Source organism: Mus caroli, chromosome 14 (genome assembly GCF_900094665.2).
Source record: "Mus caroli chromosome 14, CAROLI_EIJ_v1.1, whole genome shotgun sequence".
Taxonomy (NCBI): domain Eukaryota; kingdom Metazoa; phylum Chordata; class Mammalia; order Rodentia; family Muridae; genus Mus; species Mus caroli.
Window position 1 is genome coordinate 41,544,642 of NC_034583.1, and position 16,606 is coordinate 41,561,247.

The 16,606-nt window shown below is 40.0% G+C and overlaps 1 protein-coding gene across 2 annotated transcripts in view; it reads right to left on the reverse strand.

Moving 5' to 3' along the window:
- The window catches only part of Armh4 (armadillo like helical domain containing 4), a 102,093-nt gene that overhangs the window by 49,577 nt on the left and 35,910 nt on the right, over positions 1-16,606 (reverse strand). The gene's annotated exons all lie outside the window — the stretch shown is intronic.

Consider the following 16,606-nt stretch of genomic DNA (forward strand, 5'->3'; position numbering starts at 1 on the left):
TCTCTCTCTCTCTCTCTCTCTCTCTCTCTCTCTCTCTCTCTCTCTCACACACACACACACACACACACACACACACACACACACACACACACAAATAAAATAGACATTAAGGCATACATAAATTAAGAGAAACTGTGCAGTAAGCTTTTCACTATATTGAATATGTATTTTGTAACTTGGCATGTGTAAATGTTTACTTGTCTAAAGAAATGGTTGGAAAGATCATACTAGCTTTAAGCCATACTTTTTATACAATGATAAATAAATGAAGAATTGAATACAGTAAAAAAGATCATGGCAGTCCTGAGTTAACTTTTTGAAAAGATGAAATAAAATAGTAATAGCATCAAAAACAATAAGGTATTTGCTTCTGCAAGGTCCTAACTAAAGGCAAGGAGCATTGCCTGTGACTCATGAAACACGTTTCCTTACAATACAGATTTTTAATCCCCTTAAGAGTAGACATTTAGATTTAGTTTTACTCATTCAAGAATCAGTCTTTGGAATTGATGAGTTTGGATTTTAAAATATAATCAGCGAGCCATTTGAGATAGAGGTAATATGAAAGAGGAATTTCATGTTTCGTGTCAACTTTTATTTTGCTATTATCTGGTTAAAATGTTCAAGACTGAGTGTCATGCCCCTTCCCTTCCTGTCTGCCAGATCCACTCTTGGCTATGCCTTTTCAACTTCTCTTGCTTTTTAATCACAGCACCTCAGGATGAAATGAATGAAATTCCCAGGGGAAGTCAGACCACTCAACATTGAGCGTACCTTCCACATACCACATACTAAAATACTGAGAACTTCCCCAAGTACTTCAGTGCAAAAACCAAACAATAAGCAGCTTGCATTCACTCAAGAGACATATGACAGTAATGTGAGTCGTAATTAATTTTAGGTAGTTTAAATTATTAAATAACATCAGGAGAAGGAAGCTATTCTTTATGCAATTCAAATAGTGCAGATGGCAAAGGAGACCAATTACTTTATTTACAAGCCTGTGAGGGTCTTTTTTAAAAATTTAATCTAAGTTTTTTTTCCTTTTATTTATTCACTTTATACCCTGCTCACTGCCTTCCTCTCCATAAGCCCCTCCCACAATTCTTTCCCCTTCCCACTATCCTTCTCCTATGAGCGGGTGGAGTTCCCTGGAGTATCCCCCCACCCTGGCACTTTAAGTAAGTGAGGCTAGGCACTTCCTCTCCTACTGAGGCCAGACAAGGCAGCCCAGCTAGAAGAATATATCCCAGGTACAGGTAACAGCTTTTTGTTGTTGTTGTTTTTTGTTTTTCTGGTTTTTTGTTTTTCGAGACAAGGTTTCTCTGTATAGCCCTGGCTGTCCTGGAATTCACTTTATAGACCAGGCTGGCCTTGAACACAGAAATCTGCCTGCCTCTGCCTCCCAAGTGCTGGGATTATAGGCGTGGGCCACCACCGCCCATAGGTAACAGCTTTTAGGATAGCTCCTGCTCCAGTTGTGGGACCTCATGAAACTACAAATCTTCTGTAAGGCAAAGGACTCTGTCAATAGGATAAAACGGCAGCCTACAGATTGGGAAAAAAATCTTCACCAATCCTACATCTGACCCAGGGCTAATATCCAAAATTTACAAAGAACTCAATAAGTTAGACACCAACAACCCAAAGGGCCCAATTAAAAAATGGGGTACATGGGTTGGTGAGCAGAGGGATGGGGAGGGGATAGGAAGGTTTTGGAGGGGAATCCAGGGAAGGGACAACATTTGAAATGTAAATAAAGTAAATATCTAATAAAAATGGGGTACAAGAGCTAAACACAATTCTCTGCAGAGGAATCTTGAATGGCTGTGAGAAGCACCTAAAAAAATGTTCAAATTTCTTTCTTAGTCATCAGCAGAATGCAAATAAACACAACTCTGAGGTTCCATCTTACACCCATCAGAAAGGCTAAGATCAAACACTTAAGAGATAGCACATGCTGGAAAAGATGTGGAGCGAGGGAAATACTTCTTCATTGCTGGTGGGAGTGCAAACTGCGAGGATCTTAAATGGAGTAAAGGAATCCAGATGCTAGTTCTATATTTTAACATAAGACATAGACATCTTGTCAAACTCCATTTTACCCAAGTGTTGACCCCTGATTCTTCAGTTTAGTCAGGAGCCCTATTGTCTTGTATTTTATCTGGTATGTCCCCTGTGGTTACATTAAACTCTATATAGCGGAATCATTTTGGGAGGCATTACTTGTTTAATCCTAATTTTCAGAAGGCTATATACCCTGTCTGCTATTATCATTTTGCAAACACAACACCCAGCAAGTGCCTAATACAGTGGGGTTGCCACATAGTTATCTGTTGGTTGGATGGATTGGATGGAATGGAATGGGGTAATTCGCAGAATTTTTTTTTCCTGAAAACACTGCCATTGTTCTATACATACATATATACTTACATGCATACATGCATACATACATACATATGTGTATATATGCATACATATACATTTATAAATATACATATAGTGTGTGTGTGTGTGTTTGTAGATATGTTTGGGGTTCATAAAACTAGAAAGGAGATTATAAGAGGAGAAGAAGAGCTCTTAAGGAAATGAAGGAAATGAGAAGGAAATAGACTATGTTTACATGGAAGCACAAGGGAATGAACCAAAGGGGAGCAGGGGCCACAGTGAGGGAGGTGGGTGGGTGTGGGGACAATCTGACAAAGTATAAAGACACATAAGTGTAAAAGGAAACCTTTCCTATGTCATAAGGAAACCACTTAAATGTCCATAAGGAATTTGTATGCCCATTTTAAAAGCTACGCTTACAGTCAGTCAGTGATATGGCTCATTGGGTAGTGTTTGCTGCTAATCCTGATGACTCAAGTTCAACCCAGATCTCATATGGTGGAAGGAGAGAAGTAACTCCTACAATTTGTTCTCTGTCCCCCACATACACACACATGCACACACACGTAAATGGATAATAACACATTTATCCAATTTTACAAAAACTTCTGTTGGGTGAAGGGTTTCAGTTCAGAGTGTGATATTCAGTAAGCTGCGATCCCTGGGCAGCTTTTAAGCTACTTTTCCTCTTACAGAAAATCCTTTAGCTCATAGATTTCCAGGGTTTTTGGTTGACTGCAGCACCACCTACTGTTATATTTGAGGAAGTGACATCTCTCCAAATGCTTATTGCAGATGATGCCCTAGACAAGACCCTAGGGCACTCAGATGCCACATGTCCTTATGTATAATGATCCTTAAAGTTATCTCTAAGGAGAGAACACTTCTGTGTTGATTTCAATGACATGTCCACAGAGAATTAGTCTCAAGACCCTGAAGAGCAGTTCCTGTCTGCAGCACCCCTCCTGGGAGCCTGGCTAAATAAGAGGTGACTGTCACAGCTGACTCATGAGAGGGAACATCATTAATTCAGTTCCTCTTGTCTGAATAACACATTTATATTTATATTTGGCTTTGTGAAATTTCCACTTTTTTGAGTATTTGTCCCATAAAAGTTGGCAACTCCAACCTAATAAAAACAGCCTGAAGCCTAAAATACTATCAGCCATTTCTTTGCCATTTTAAGAAATATCACACACACTATTTCCCGGTGCTTCCTGTCTGTGTCAGAAGATGCTCAGGTGCTGGTATGAAGCAGCTGGCCCAGTGGTACAGAGCTTGCCTGGCATATGCAAGACTCTGGCTCAGGTCCCCAACACCACAAAAATAAAGGTGCAAAGACCCTAAAGACAGTGTTGGCTGATATTAAACAAACATAAACCCTGTCTGCTGTAAACACATTTACATGCAGTGCCTTTGATTCTTAAAGCAGTCGCTGTCCTAAAAAGAAATCTACTGTTGCTTTTGGTCTGCTCTTTGCTCAATATAAAAGGAAAGAAGGAAGGAAGGAAGGAAGGAAGGGAGGGAGGGAGGGAGGGAGGGAGGGAGGGAGGAAGGAAGGAAGGAAGGGGACTCATTCATCAGGAAACCATTCTTCCCAAGGCTGTAGTATAGCTTTAGATAGCCTTTTTGTTGAACTTATATAAGTTCCATGGTGTGACTGTAGTACAATGGAGCTGTCTGCTTAGATTGGGGAGAAGAAAAAAAAGACATTAAAATGGTAAAAACAGGCTGGAAGTGGTTCTGAACACCTCTAGTCCCAGCATTCCCGAGTCACAGGTAGGCAGAACTATACGAACTTGAGGCCAGTGTGATCAACTTTATGTGTGTGTGTATGTGTGTGTGTGGCGTGTATGTATTTGTGCATGTGTGTGAATGTGTGTGTGCATTGTGTGAGTATGAGTATATGTATGTCTATGTGTAAGTGTGTGTGCATGCATGTGAGTGTGTGTATTTGTGTGTTTGTGTGTCTGCACATGTGTGTGTGCGTGTGCATATGTGTGTGGTGTGTGTGTGCATTTGTGTGAGCGTGCACATACATGTGAATATGTGTATGCTTGTGTGTGAGAGTGTGTGTGTGTTTTGTTGTGTGCATGCGTGTCAATATGTGTGTGCATGTGAGTGTGTGTGTGTTTTTGGTGTGGGTATGTGCATGTGTGCACATGTGTGAGTGCATCCTTGGTGGGGGCAGGGTACTGGAGGGAAAGAGACTGTGTATGGGGGGAGGAAATGAGTGTAATGTCTCAGTATTTGGAGACCAAGGCTGGTAATTTGAATTTGGTCTCTGAGACTTACATGGTAGAAAGAGAAAACTGGCAATATCAGTTGTTCTTTACTCCCAAATGTACACCTGCATGTGTGCATACACACATGTAAATGCAACTGAAGTTTTTAATGTTTGAGAGAGAGAGAGAGAGAGAGAGAGAGAGAGAGAGAGAGAGAGAGAGAGAGAACGTGTGCACACACGCACGCATGCACATCTGTAAGCCCCAGAACTAGGAATTTTGAGTCAGGTGAATATGAGTTCAGGGCCAGCTTAGTCTACATAGTAAGTTCAAGGATAGTCAGGGCTAAACAATGGAAGAAAACATAGATGGCCCAGACCTAGGGTCTCTTCTTACCAGTTGTGTAAAAGACCCCGAGTCCCATGTTTCTTGGCAGTAAAATAGGTCTACTAATTACTACACAACCCTACAATAGGATTGTTACAGGGACAAAGAAAGTAGAGTCTAGTAGAGGTATGGTATACATTAAGGGATCATGTAAGTTTCCAGAAGTATAATCTCATCTGCAATCACAGTAGGATTATTACACCTTTGAGTCTTTTCATACCCAAGCAAGTACATATTTGAGAGGCATCAGCATCCCAAGGAGAGCTGTAGCTTTACCAACAGAGGGCCTGGCTTTCTCTGGGATGAAAACATTACTTTAGATGAAGTGATTGAGAGGATCATAGGGACACCTTATGCTAGGCTGGAACCCAGGTTTCCAGGGCACTTTTCAGTTCTATACATTTCAGACTTTTCAGAGGAAACCTGGAGATTAAGACCTGTATGGAGGAGGAAGCTTCCTTGCAGTTCCCTAGCAGTATGGCAGCAGGCTTCTTCCCTAGTGGGGAAAAACATGGACAAAGTACAGCAAAGGGTCTTTGTGTGGTCACCTTAGATTTTTGCATGCACATGGTCTACAATGTGCATACAGTACTAGCAGATATCCTTTACTTCAAGTCTCATAAAGTGATCTTACTATCACAGAATGCCTTCACTAGTTTATCATGTTTCCTAGATGTAGTTAGTCTATTGCTGAAGTTCATCTATAATTTTCATATATTAATGTGTGTGCATAAGTAAGTGTGGGGTTACAGGACATACATGTGGATATATGTATGCATACATGTTCAGGTCAGCCTTAGGAAAACCTTAGATACCATTCTTTGGGAACCATCCACATTTATTGTTTGAGACAGAGGCTTTCAATGTCTGGCATTGACCAATTAGGGGCATGCAAACATGCACAATAAAGAAATAAAAATATAAGTTTTTTGAAAGACTAACAAGTTTGTTCCAGGGTTCATCAGAAGGAACATCCAGGTGACTTTCCCTGGACAGACACCACTTGCTCTGTTCATCACCTCAGCTTTTCCCATTTCTTAGCGTGTGTGCTTTGAGGAATTATGTGGAGATCAGACCCAGAGAACACTACCTGCTCTCGTGTGAGCCACACTTACCACTGTACTGCCTGTGCCTCTGCAATCCAGTACAGTCTAGGTCACTGTTCTCATTAACACATGGTTCAGGCTACATCCAGAACATCCATGGTTCAGGCTAATTCCTGTTTTCCCCACCTCATGGGTAAATGTGGAGGATATAGTGATGTCACTAAAGTAAGATAATAAGTGAGGGACAGTGGGAGATAAAGAAGAACAATGAAATTGGTAAGAAATAGGCTCATGAACCATGAAGACTTTTAGTTACAACATTCAACCTTTCCCGGAGGTTGTGCTATACCTAGGATGTGTCTATATGCCCACTTATCCTACAAGCTGATCTTTACCAATATAAGTGCTGCTGAATTAAGGGCATGATTTTATTTAACATATATGAAAAAATGAATTGAGTATGCCTATAATCTTACCATTTAGAATCAGAAGTTTAGTCATCCTTGGCTACATAGAGAGTGTGAGGACAGTTTAAACTACACGAGACCTTGACTTTGAAGAAAGACAGAGGCAGAGAGGGAGAGAGAGAGAGAGAGAGAGAGAGAGAGAGAGAGAGAGAGAGAGAGAGAGAGAGAGAGAGAGAGAAATTTGAATTTTTGGAATAAGGAAATGTGACCACTGAGTGTCTTTCCCAGGAGTGTTGCACCTTTGTGTATTATGTAATTCCATCGTTTGGAAGATTTCATTATTTATGAATCATTTCACAGCTCTTTCAATATGGCTTATGGCATCACAGGTCATTCTCTAATTAGAAATGTAATGGTGGGATGACCCATGTCTTTCAGAAATAGCCAGCCTTACATCTTCCATTCACATTACTACCTCCTCACTCCAGACAATTCCCTGGTTCTATGATGTCTACAATGAAGCAGTTGTGGCTCCTGATTCCTTCATGAATTAATCCATTAGTGAAAAGCATCTTTAATAGTCATATCCATAATTATCTCTTCTTTTAAAATGTATCCTGTAGCAATATGAATTATTGATGGGCTCTCAAAAATCATTTAAGGAAGATAATCCCAAGGGAGGTGCAATGCACTACCAGTCTTGTGATAAAGGGATAAAGGGACCCATGTGGGAGCATTCCATATGCTTTCAGGTAATTGCACATCAAGATTCTGCAGTGAGAAGTTTCTATAGTTGCTATGGATACTTACAGTCAATGACTTATAAAACTCATCCTGTTTCAAACTCCTGCTACCTTTACTCTTGAACAACTTGAAAATTCAAGTCTGCTTAATTCAAAATGAGTTTCAGTCCTACAGATGTGGAAGATGTTATGTAAAATAGTCACAGTGGTAAGCATGCCTTCGTTTTCAGTTCCTTCCCTGGGTTGTACAAATCTTCATGTCTATACGTGGCTGTATACAGTCTTTATGTTGACTGAATGGAGCTTTTTAATAACCACAGATCTGGGTCTTGCACCATGTTCTGTGAAGGAAGTTTTCTGTGAGAAGTACAAGGGCTCTGAGATGTAAAACCAATCACCATAGACACTAATTTTCAAATATTGAAAGAAAAGGATCAAGTTCACTGTTTGGCTTCATCCTCAGGGGATCAGGAGGCTTAGCTGTAAGTCCTTTCTCTGGCACTAATTGGAGATATGGGGGCAATTACTGAACTGCTCTGATTTCTATTGTGAACATGAAGTGCAGGTCTGGGGAATAGACTTAGTGGGTGAAGAGCATGCTGGGTAAGCTTGAAGAGTTCCACAGCATACAGTACAGGGGCAGTATGTTCCTACAAACCCAGCATTTTGGAGGTAGAGGAGAGAGACTCCCCAGGGCTTGTTAGCCACATCAGTGAGCTCTAGGTTTAGCAAGAAGCCCTATCTCACAGCCTAAGGCACAGGGTGGTTGAGGAAAATAATCAATATGGGATCCCTGCTTCTTCAGACATTCTCACACCAAGCACCCACAGGAACCTACACACACACACACAGACACACACACACACACACAGACACACACACACACGGGGGTGGGGGGGCAGACAGACAGACAGACAGACACAGAGAGACAGAGAGACACACAGAGAGAAAGCTGAAATACATTCTTTTTCTAAACATGATTAAGTAAATCCAGTTACATTTGCTGAGTCTATGCCAAATTGTTAATACTGTGGTCCTGCATTTTATTAAGATAATCATTTTGATTAGCATTACCTCAAATTAAGAGATAAGGACAATCACTTGATTGATCTTGTTTGGACATAGCTGGAAGCCCGTCAATTTCACCTTGGCTTACTGTCATTTTTTTTCAAGGTGCAATTTAGATTTTGCTTTTTCCTTTGTGAACAGTTTTTTCCAGTTCTCCAAATATTTCTCCTTGTTTAATTGCCAGAAGAGCCTACTTATATGTTTTTGCATGTTAATAATTCCCCAAATGATCCCTATAAGTGCATTCTGATTACAAGGAAATTAGTTCGCTGCATTTTTCTTGAGTGTAATGTGCCATATTAATGGTTTTATTAACTGTGGCTGATGAAGGGATTGGCTCCTGGCTTTATTCCAAAGCTCCTTTTGCCTTCCACCAAAGGAAAATCAACTACTGGATTTTCAAAGAACTGCATTCCCAAAGAAGGAACGGAGCTGCTTTCAGTTCTTTAATCAGTGTGGGTAATGAAAAGCAGGCGAGAGCTTCTGATTCTGAGAAGGATTGAATCCCATCACCTTTCTTGGAAGAATAAGAAATATTAAATCAAGGAGAGAAGATGCGACACTAAGATATTTGGGTTTGGGTTTCCAGAAGACTTTTCAAAATAAAATGAGCCTAAGTTTATGTTAGATAAGCCTTGATACAAACAAAACAAACCAACAAACAAACAAAACAAAAAACCAAAAACCCCAATGGCTAGAACCTCCGAAAAGACATTAAAGATAGAAAAAAGAAAAGAATTTTCAAACTAGGATTCATAGGCATCTAAGAGATGAGTTAAAAGTAAGACCCAGAAACAAACAAACAAAAAAAATCGCTGGTCGTGGTGGCGCACGCCTTTAATCCCAGCACTCGGGAGGCAGAGGCAGGTATACAGAGAAACCTTGCCTCGAAAAACAAAAACAAAAAAACAAAAACAAAACAAAACAAAACAACAAAAAAGTAAGACCCGGGCAAAGCAACTCTCCTCTCTGGTTCAGTCAGTGGCAGCAAGGACAGAGTATATATGGTGTTTGCCACTCTAGGCAAAAGTAAGCTGCAATCGGGCTTTAGAGGGAGCTTTCCAACATCTGTCTCTATAAGGCTATGGAATTAAATGTTTGGATTTTTTTCTCCTTTCCCTCTTTTCTTTCCATTTCTTTCTGTCTCTCTCTCTGTCTGTCTTATCTCTGTCTGTCTGTCTGTCTGTCTCTCCTTTTTAAAGAGTCACTATGTGGGCCTGACTGGCCAAGAACTCAGTATGTAGTCCAAGAATGCCTTGAACTCAGACATCTGCCACTTCAGAGCATGGAATTGAAGGCATGTGACACTACACCCAGACAATTTGGAAGTTTGTAAGGAACTATCATTCTGAAAATAAAATCTCTGGGTTTCATCTGAGCCATAGTCTGCACCAGTAAAGGTAACTGGCCCATTATTTCCAAGGTCTGATCATTTCTATAGTACAAAATAGAACAAGGAACAAAACTCAATCTTAAAAAAAAAATTAAGATTTGAGTTATAGCTCAGTTTGGAGATCCAAAACCTGATAAAAGTACTTTTCTAGTGTCTATACAGTTCTGGGTTCAATATCTAACAACACTTAAAAGTCTTGCATGGATGCACATGCCTATAACTTCAGCACCTGCAGAGGTGTTAGAAGTTCAAGGCCATCCTCAGTTGCATAGCAGATTTGATACAAGACTAGGCTCAATAACACTCTATTTAAAAAAAAAGTCTAAAATGTTAGATTACGTTCTGGATAATCTAGCCTCAAGTTGTTGTTCAGAAAATAAATGGTAAGTGGTATAAAATAAATGGTAGGGTGATGTGGAGGGGGGGATGAAAAACAAAGTGTAGTGACACATAGTGACAAGATGCTCGAATGACACCTGCTACTTTGTTTTCTGACTTACAGAATTAAATGTTAATTAATAAAATAGAATGGTAAAGACCAAAGAATCAATGATAAAAAGAAGTTGTGGAGGGAGGAGAATTTAGGGGAACAAACACATCAGTCAATTAAGTGACCAGAGCACAAGAAAGATACCTGAGTTTGATCCCCAACACCCATATTAACACTGAGCATGGTGTCACATGTCTGCAAGTTCAGTGTTGTAGCTGCAGAGCCACTGGGTTCCTGGAGCTCATAGGCCAGTCAGCAGAGACCAATTAATGGATTTTAGATTCAGAGAGAGATGCTGCCTCCAAATATAAGGTGGACAGCAACTAAAGAAGACATCAAACATTCACCTCTGGTTTCTACAACTGCTCATATACATCCATGTGCATCACACAGAGGATTATAGGCCATTAATGAAGGTTAGCATAAGTTGACAGAATCCTTCTGTTCCCTACTGCTGTGTTGGTTTATGCAATGGAAGTCTATGTTAAAACTATCTTGTCTACAGATTGCTAAGTCTGAGTTATTAAAATGATTTTGGAGGTTGGGAGACATTGAAAAGCCTTCAAGTTTCCTACAGTTGTCAGAGTGCATATTGTGACTTGTATTCTGTGTATATCACCTTTTAAAATGTGCCAAAGCAAAATCAAGCAACAAGACAAAGTAGGGTGTGTCTGGAGAGTACTCTTCAAGGCTTATACATTGATGGCATCAAAATGGAAATTTCTGGTATCCTTGGAGACTTGGTTATGTCGTGTGATATTTTTTCTGGAATCTGTCTTACTGAGAACAGACACTTGGTATTCTGCAAGCTAACTGGAAAAGGGGCATGTGATGTTTTGCTCAAGTAGACTCTTGAAAGGACATGTAATGTTTAGGAAGGGTCTAAGTATAACCCAACAGACAGTAGATGATGCTCTCACATTGGTTCACCTTGCCTTCATCGCTGATTATTGCTTGTGGTAAGAACTTTGTGTGAGGAGCTGAACTGCTGATATCCTGACAACAAAGATTTGAATTGCCCCAAAGAACTATTTCTAAATGGATCCACATCCCCCTTTGACCTGTTAGCCTTTTCTTTCCAGTACTTCTGTAGGCGGTGGGCTAGAAGGGAGGTTAAAATGTTTTTAAAAAAATGTTTTAAAAGTAGATTTTGAAAAATCTAAGCCAACAGGGCATAAGTAGTTATTATTAAAGGTTTTGGAGTTGTTAACACCACTTTAACCAGTACTATATAGAAACCCAAAGGCAGTTCAAATCAGGTTAAATTCCACTACTGTATGATACATAAATTTGGTGTCTATTATAAATATGACAGAGAATCCCCGGTGTCTGATGAGCTATGATCTTCCCCGGAGTCAAATTAATATCATTTAAACATCCAACATAAATGTAGCTATAAGATATGATGTCCCATCCCTTCTCCTAACTCAGCTGAAAAGTTTCAAACCCAGAGTAGCAGCTAGCTCAAATTCAGCCTTCTCCCTCTTTAAACTATCAATAGTAGTTATCCGTCAGTGCTGGATGTTAGGGTCTATGAGCTTCACAAAGGAATTCAGATGAGTTGGGTTCCTAAGAAGATTTAGTCAGATCTGAATGTGGGCAGATTTTTCCTCTGTAAGAATGAAGTAAGAAAATCATTCTGGAGAGGCCTCTACAGAGCAACTAAAGGAAACATGGCAAGAGGCTTGAACATGGAAACCTTGCACATATCAGGAGTTCAGAAAAAGATCAGTACATTTTAGGGGATTTTCTGATGCTTGACCTGTAGAACCCCAACTTACTTGATCTTATTTGAACAGTTAATCTCTCCTTTGGCTTTGCCTATGTTGTATTTTGATGTCCAAATACAGCTTCAGCATCCCCAGGTAGCTTAACAATTTTTTTTAGTGGGTCACATAGAACCTACTGCTATAGTGCAGTCTCTGTGAGCCATCAGAGTTGGGCCATAATTGACCTAAAGATTTCTCTTTGAACTGGAATGTTTCACTCCTGGCAAGGGAATACCTAGGAGAATAGATAGTTAAAGCACTCATGTATTCACTTAATGATGAACACTTGTAGTCTTAGCTGCCCCAGTAACACCCAACTTAATACTAAAGAGTCCACTCATTAACATTTGATATGTGCAGCTGCGGGTGTAGCTCATGGGAAGAGCATTTGCTTAGCATGGAGCATGCATGAAGCCATGGATTTGACCATGTTGTTGACTGCCTGTAATTTCAGCACTCAAATAAGGATCAGAAATTCAAGGGCAGCATAGGCCATATAGCTAGTTTGAAGCCAGGCTGAAATTTGTGATAGTACTTTTTTTTTAAGCCATAAAATTGACATTGTACTAATTTTTCTCAAAATAGGTCTTAGAAAGAAGAGGGCATTTATGGTATCCTATAGGTGGGCAAGGTGAACAGCATCTTGCTAATGACAGAGTTCTTTTTATTCCTCTTGAAATGAATGGATTCTGTCAGTTGTCTCTGCCATAAATCCTGGGTGGTTATCATGTACACCAGCCTAAGAAAACCACACCTTGCATAGCACAACCCACAAAACTATGGCTGGTATCAACTCAGCTTGGAGATAGAGGTTGAAAAATGTCTCATTCTGTAGCCCACACTAGCTGTAATTCACTCTATAGCCCAGATTTTCTTCATACTTATGGCAATCCTCCTGCTTCAGTGCTGGTGTTACAACTGAGAATCACCAAGCTGAGCTCATCTCTCAATTCTTTTCTCTTTCCAGACACCTTCACATACCCTAGGTGAGAAGAAAACAGTAACTTATAAAACACAGCATCCAGAGCTGCTCATCAGAGTCTCATGAAATATAAAGCAAAAGGAGATCCGGTGTCTGTCCAATGCCATCCATGTTTTCTTCAGGCTCCTCAGGACTGCTGACTGCTGGAGCTAGTGACTTTCTGAGTTTCAGCCTTCTGGACATCTGGGAGCACAGTGGGGACAAGCTACAGGAGTCCATCATGTTGGTGTGTTTGCCCTATTTATAGCCTACCTCCTGCTAAAGAGAGGACTGAGAGCACCTCAGAAAACAGTAACAAGAAGAGATAAAAATAAACAAGTGGAAAATTCCCACAACAGGAGTGTTGAAAACTGCACTGGATGAATATTTGGACACAAGCAGGCAGAAATCCCCAAGTACTACTAATCCGCAAGTAATATACATTCAAATGAAAGGTCTATGAAGAAATAGTACCTTGGCCTCAAAGGCAATGTATGTTATATGTTCATGCTCTGGAGGCAGGGAGATATAGGCTCTTCATCTCTCCATGAACTCACCAGTGCATCTGACCTAATAAAGATCTGCACCCAAATCTAGGACCTGTCTAGGAAAAACAGTTCAAGTCTTCAAAGGAAAGGGAGTGGCTTTAAACTCTAGTCTAGAAAACTATTCAGGCATCATCCCTGGGACAGAAAGAACATATAAGCATTGACAGATGCCAGACCAATCCCAGGTCCAGGTGTCTACATCCACATTTCTCTAGTCTAGATTTTCAAGTTTGTAATGGGACCATGAGATTTCTAAGGAAACTGAAGTTTGAACATTGAATTTAATTCTTTTCTCTATGTGAATTGTAAAGTGTTGAAAGTGAAAACACTGATAGTTGTGGGGGAATAGCAGAGCATATAACTTACTTTGCATGATGCTTGATAATCACATACCATACCCCAGGTTTGAGACCTAACTCTGTAAAAGACTGGGTATGGTGGTGTAGCTTATAACACCAGCACTCTGAAGGTTAAAGCAGGGGTCAGAAGTGAAAGTTTATTATTCTTGGATAGAGAACTAGGTTGAGACTTTGAGATCAGACTGAGCTCACAAGGTCTCATTTGGAGATTAAAAAAAACCCTAAAGCCCTAAAATATTAATATTTGATATACTACTAGGAGTAGTATGAGATTTTACTATTGAAAATTTTATTCATAGTAGAGGGAGGCACTCTCAAATCCTCTTATTCATACCCTTACATATACAGAAGCTACATCCTATGACGACAATCCATACGTTCCATCTAGGACAGGTGTTAACATCCCACTATCTTTTATAATTCTCTAAATGAGCACCCTGGTCTTGGGGATTTGGCTAATCTGCTACCTCTCTTTGTGCTTTTTACATCACATTAAGATTCCCCCTTTTTATTCCATACATATATTTCATTGCAATAGTCCCAGCAACCTCCTGGATGTTTTAAACCATAATTCACCATATCCTTCATCAGAATGCACTGACATTCACTGAAATGAGCACATTTTCTACTCTCCTTTAGAAAGCGTCTCTTCCTTGCTGCCATAGTGTGTGTTGCATGATATTTAAGTATTCCATCTTAGCTGTGTGTTATTTTAAATAAACTGGCAGAGGGAGATGAGAAAAGAATGCTTCCGCTTCCACGACTTAAGGCTGAGTCTTCCTCACAGCCCAGCAGTCCATTTCTCTAAGGCCTACCCACCACCACTCTACTGCCACACATCCTGCTTTGCTATCATTCCCAAACACAGTTGTCTCTGTTCCTCTCTATTGTATCTTGGAGAGGACCAGCCACGGGAGCTGGTAAGCAATTCTTTGTGGCTTAAAATGCATGAGAATTTTTAAATGACTTGTCTTACCAAGGTAGTAATCCTGCATTTTTCTAGGTCCTTCTGTAGGCGCTATAGAAAGGGTGACATAAATCAGTGGATGGCACTGTGCCTTCTAAAGTCACACCTCACAAAATGATGTCAAAGCAATACAGTGGTGATTATTCTCTTCCCTACTTTGGAATTGCTTAGCCACTAGCCTCACATCTGTGAGACTGAGCTCTGCTCTAGGATAATTTATGACATGGAAACATATCAGTCTTTCACTGCCTACAAAACACAGCACATATTCAGTTAGGGCCTCAGTGAATGCCCCATAGAAAGTAGACAGATGAGCGCTGTTCCTGTCTCTGCTGCCAGCATTCATGCTTAGACTATTCACTGAATATTTATAAGTAATGACTTTGAAAAGAACTCCAGAAATGTTATATTTTCTCAATCAAGTACCCACTGTAATGTGATATGCCAGCTTTTGGAATAAGAATGGAGACAGTTATAATAATTCAGCACCGAGCTAGCTGATGGTTTTTCCAAACCTCATTCCTCTAGAACATCAAACGTTAAAGTGGCCAAAAATGTTCTCTTTGTGAAGAAAGACATAAATTAATACCACATTTAAGCTTTCACCCAGAATTGAATAATTCAATACATATTTAAAATAAAGTTATTAGCTTATCAAGACTAGTTACAGAATACATTAGAGGATAGAAGAGACCCAGATAAGAGTGTACAAGTAATGAAGGCAGAGAGCACATCAGAAATCACTGATGGGAGATGACTAGTACCCAATACCTACTCATTACACTGCACCAATCAGATTCCCCTGCTCAGGTGGTCACATGGCTTAATTTCTACCACTTCCTAGAGAGATGAATTCTGCTGGAGGCAGAGCTCCATGCACTCAAAGCAATACACACATGACCATGTAGAAGACAGAATTTCAGAAAATTGAGGCTGTCCATCTACTGCTTTGTGCTAGAAATTTGTCTATATTTTCTGCCCTAACTCTATGAGGAGTATATTTGTATATTTGCACTTTTGCTGATCTATTACAAGAAAAAATGTAACCTAAGATTACAACATCTACATGCGGTCTACAGATCATCAGACAGTTATCCTTTCAAAATGATGTAGCTCATTTAAATAGTGACTGAAACCTGAATGTGTTTCTCCTTGCTGTTACAGTACATTAACACAAAAGCAGGGGCTTAAAACATCACAAACTTATTACTTTGTACTTTTAGAGGTCAAAGGTCCAGAATGGGCCTGAATGGGCTCAAATCGATGTTGGCAAGCTCCATTTCGTCTATGAGCAACAGGTGAATCTATTTTATTGCCTTCTCCATCTTCTAGGGGTTTCTGGAATTCCTTCACTCTGGGTCACCCTGCTCTAACATTTGCCTCCAACATCATAGATCCTTTTCTGACTCTGACATTGAGTTTCTTTTCTCTGCTTGTTGATTGGGTTAGGGTTGAGAGTTTTCCTTTTCTGTTGTTGCTTAGACAAGATGTTGTGTATACCAGGATGGCTTCAAGCTCCCTATGTCACCTAGGATGACCTTATACTTCTGGTTCTTCAGCCTTTACCTCCAAAGTTCTTGGATTGTAGGCATGTACCAACATGCCCAGTTTATTCCCTGCTGGGATCAAACTTTGGACTTTTCTTTTCATACTAAAAAGCACTCTATCATCTGAATTATGCCTCCAACATGCTACCTATATGACTATAAAGCCACTGTTATCCAGACTATTGTCCCAACTCCCATTTCAGGATACTTCCCTTTTCCACATAAAGGAAAAATATCTAAAGTCTTTGGAGGTTATGCATAAACTTTTTGGGGAAGCCATTATTCTACCTACCACAAAACATACCAGG